The sequence below is a fragment of the Balaenoptera acutorostrata genome, chromosome X (assembly GCF_949987535.1).
Source record: "Balaenoptera acutorostrata chromosome X, mBalAcu1.1, whole genome shotgun sequence".
In the NCBI taxonomy this organism is placed as follows: Eukaryota; Metazoa; Chordata; class Mammalia; order Artiodactyla; family Balaenopteridae; genus Balaenoptera; species Balaenoptera acutorostrata.
The window spans coordinates 100,617,518-100,621,611 of record NC_080085.1 but is presented as its reverse complement, the minus strand read 5'-3'; the positions used below and the strand labels follow the sequence as shown (position 1 = coordinate 100,621,611).

The window sequence follows — 4,094 nt, the reverse complement described above, 5'->3', positions numbered from 1 at the left end:
CCTATTATTCTTATCTAGTCTCATAGCTTTTTGGCTAGAAAAGATACTTGTTATAATTTCAATTTTCTTAAATTTACCAAGGCTTGATTTGTCACCCAAGATTTGATCTATCCCAGAGAATGTTCCATGAGTACTTGAGAGAAAAGTGTATTCTGTTGTTTTTGGATGGAATGTCGTTAAATATCAATTAAGTCCATCTTGTTTAATGTATCATTTACAGCTTGTGTTTTCTTATTTATTTTCATTTTGGATGATCTGTCCATTGGTGAAAGTGGGGTGTTAAAGTTCCCTACTATTATTGTGTTGCTGTCGATTTCCCCTTTTATGGCTCTTAGCATTTGCATTATGTACTGAAGTTCTCCTATGTTGAGTGCATAAATATTTACAATTTTTATATCTTCCTCTTGGTTTGATCCCTTGATCATTGTGTAGTGTCCTTTTTTGTCTCTTGTAATAGTCTTTATTTTAAAGTCTATTTTGTCTGATATGAGAATTGCTCCTCCAGCTTTCTTTTTTTTTTTAAATATGGAATGCTTCACGAATTTGCATGTCATCCTTGTGCAGGGGCCATGCTAATCTTCTCTGTATCGTTCCAATTTTAGTATATGTGCTGCCAAAGCGAGCACCTCCAGCTTTCTTTTGATTTCCACTTGCATGGAATATCTTTTTCCATCCCTTCACTTTCAGTCTGTATGTGTTTCTTGATCTGAAGTGGGTCTCTTGTAGACAGCATATGTACACGTCTTGGTTTTGTATCCATTCAGCCAGTCTATGTCTTTTGGTTGGAGCATTTAATCCATTTACATTTAAGGTAGTTATCAATATGTATGTTCCTATGACTGTTTTCTTAATTGTTTTGGGTTCGTTATTGTAGGTGTTTTCTTTCTCTTGTGTTTCCTGCCTAGATAAGTTCCTTTAGCATTTGTTGTAAAGCTGGTTTGGTGGTGCTGAATTCTCTTAGCTTTTATTGTCTGTAAAGGTTTTAATTTCTCCATCAAATCTGAATGAGATCCTTGCTGGGTAGAGTAATCTTGGTTATAGGTTATATGCCTTGGTATAGGTTATATGCCTACTTCCTCTTCATTTGTTTGGTCTGGTGGGTTTTTACCTTGCTCCTTCATCTGCTGTGTATTTCTCTGCCTTCTCATTTTGCTTAACTTAGTCTATTTGGGGTCTCCTTTTCACAGGCTGCAGGTTCGTAGTTACCATTGTATTTGGTGTCTGCCCCCAGTGGGTAAGGTTGGTACAGTGGCTTGTGTAGTCTTCCTGGTGGAAGGCACTGGTGCCTGTGTTCTGGTGGATGAGGCTGGATCTTGTCTTTCTGGTGGGTAGGACCACATCCGGTGGTGTATTTTGGAGTGTTTGTGAACTTAGTGTGATTTTAAGCAGCCTCTCTGCTAATGGTTGGGATTGTGTTCCTGTCTTGCTAGTTGTTTGGCATAGGGTGTCCAGCATTGTAGCTTGCTTGTCGTTGAGTGGAGCTGGATCTTAGCATTGAGATGGAGATCTCTTGGAGAGCTTTCACCCTTTGAGATTATGTGGGACTGGGAGGTCTCTAGTGGACCAATATCCTGAACTTGGCTCTCCCACCTCAGAGGCTCAGGACTGGCACCCGGCTGGAGAACCAAGAGCCTGTCAGCCACATGGCTCAGAAGAAAAGGGAGAAAAAGAAAGAAAGAGAGAGAGAGAGAGAGAGAGAGAGGGAGGGAGGGAGGGAGGGAGGGAGGGAGAGAGAGAGAGAGAGAGAGAGAGAGAGAGAGAGAGAGAAAGGAAAGAAAAGAAAGTTATTAAAAAATATATTATTAAAAATAAAAAAGTTAAAAAGTAATAAAACAAAAAAAGAAAGAAAAAAGAAGAGAGTAAGCAAGCCAAAAGACAAATCCAACAATGATAACAAGCACTAAAAACTATACAAAAAACAAAACAAAAAACGGACAGACAGAACCCTAGGACAAATGTAAAAGCAAAGTTATACAGACGAAATCAAACAAAGAAGCATACACATACACACTCACAAAAAGAGAAAAAGGGGGAAAAAAAAATATATATATATATATAAATGAAGAGAGCAACCAAATTAATAAACAAATTTACCAATGACAATAAACTCTAAATACTAAACTAAGATAAACATAAAACCAGAAAAAATTAGATGCAGAAAGCCAACCCCAAGTTTACAGTTGCTTCCAAAGTCTACCACCTCAATTTTGGGATCATTCCTTGTCTATTCAGGTAGTCCACAGATGCAGGGTACATCAAGTTGATTGTGGTGATTTAATCCACTGCTCCTGAGGCTGATGGGAGAGATTTCCCTTTCTCTTCTTTGTTCACACAGCTCCTGGGGTGCAGCTTTTGTTTCGGCCTCACCTCTGCGTGTAGGTTGCCTGAGGGCATCTGTTCCCTGCCCAGACAGGACAGGGTTAAAGTAGCAGCTGATTGGGCAGCTCTGTCCCTCTCAGGCCAGGGGGAGGGGGTGGGTATAGAATGCAGGGTGACCCTGTAGCGGCAGAGGCCAGCATGATGTTGCAACAGCCTGAGGCGCATCGTGTGTTCTTCTGGGGAAGTTGTCCCTGGATCACTGGACCCTGGCAGTGGCGGGCTGCACAGGCTCCCGGGAGGGGAATTGTGGATAGTGACCTGTGCTTGCACACAGGCTTCTTGGTGGCTGCAGCAGTGGCCTTAGCATTTCATGCCCATCTCTGGAGTTCATGATGAAAGCTGCAGCTTGTGCCCCTGTCTGGAGCTCATTTAGGCGGTGCTCTGAATCCCCTCTCCTTGCACACCACAGAACAATGATCTCTTGCCTCCTGGCAGTTCCAGACTTTTCCCCAGATTCTTTCCCAGCTAGCTGTGATGCAGTAGCCCCCTCAGGCTGTGTTCACGTAGCCAACACCTGTCCTCTCCCTGGGATCTGACCTTGAAGCCCGAGCCTCAGCTCCCAGCCCCCACCCACCCTGGCAGGTGAGCAGACAAGCGTCTCAGGCTGGTGAGTGCTGGTTGGCGCCAATCCTCTTTGTGGGAATCTCTCTGCTTTGCCCCCTGTGCCCCTGCTGATGCATTCTCCTCCATGGGTCTGAAGCTTTCCCCCTGCCCACCCCCTGTCTCCACCAGTGAAGGGGCTTTCTAGTGTGTGGAAACTTTTCCTCCTTCACAGCTCCCTCCCCGAGGTGCAGGTCCCATCCGTTTTTTCTTTTTTCTTTTGCCCTACCCAGATACGTGGGGATTTTCTTGCCTTTTGGGAAGTCTGATGTCTTCTGCCAGTGTTCAGTAGGTGTTCTGTAGTAGTTGTTCCACATGTAGATGTATTTTTGATGTATTTGTGGGGAGGAAGGTGATCTCCACGTCTTACTCCTCTGCCATCTTGAATGTCCCCTCATTGATCTTTTCTATTGTTTGTCTCCATTTCATTTATTTCTGTGCTGATCTTTATTATTTCCTTCCTTCTTCTAACTTTGGGTTTTGTTTATTCTTTTTCTAGTTCTTTTAGGTTGTTTGTTTGTTTCCTTGTTTACTGACGTAAGCTTGTATTGCTATCAATTTCACTCTTCAAACTGCTTTTGCAGTGTCCCCATAGACTTTGGATTATTGTGTTTCATTTTCATTTGTCCTCCTTCTATTTTTTGATTTCTCCTTTGATTTCCTCAATGATACATTGGTTCCTTTGTTGCATACTGTTTAAGCTCCATGTGTTTGTGTTTTTTGCGGGGTTTTTTTTCTTGTAGTTGATTCCTAGTCTTGTAACATTGTGGTTGGAAAAGATGCTTAATATGATTTCAGTCTTCTTAAATTTACTGAGGCTTGTTTTGTAGCCTAGCATGTGATCTGTCCCAGAGAATGTTCCACATGCACTTGCAAAGAATGTGTATTATGCTGCTTTTGAATGGAATGCTCTCTATATAGCTCTTTAATTCATATGGTTTAATGTGTCACTTATGACCAGTATATTTTTTATTGATTTTCTGTCTTGATAATCTGTCCATTGATGTATGAGGGGTGTTAAAGTCCCCTGCTATTAATTTGTTACTGTCAATTTATCCCTTTATTTCTTTTAATATATGCTTTATGTGTTTAGGTGCTCCTACATTGGTTGTATA

At 41.8% G+C, this 4,094-nt stretch overlaps 1 non-coding gene across 1 annotated transcript; it reads right to left on the bottom strand.

Annotated features, from left to right (window-relative positions):
- Window positions 1–519: 519 nt before the first annotated feature.
- On the bottom strand, window positions 520–626 carry LOC130706557 (U6 spliceosomal RNA). The gene has a single exon (XR_009006779.1). It is a non-coding gene; the product is annotated as a U6 spliceosomal RNA (small nuclear RNA).
- Between the last annotated feature and the right edge of the window lie 3,468 nt (window positions 627–4,094).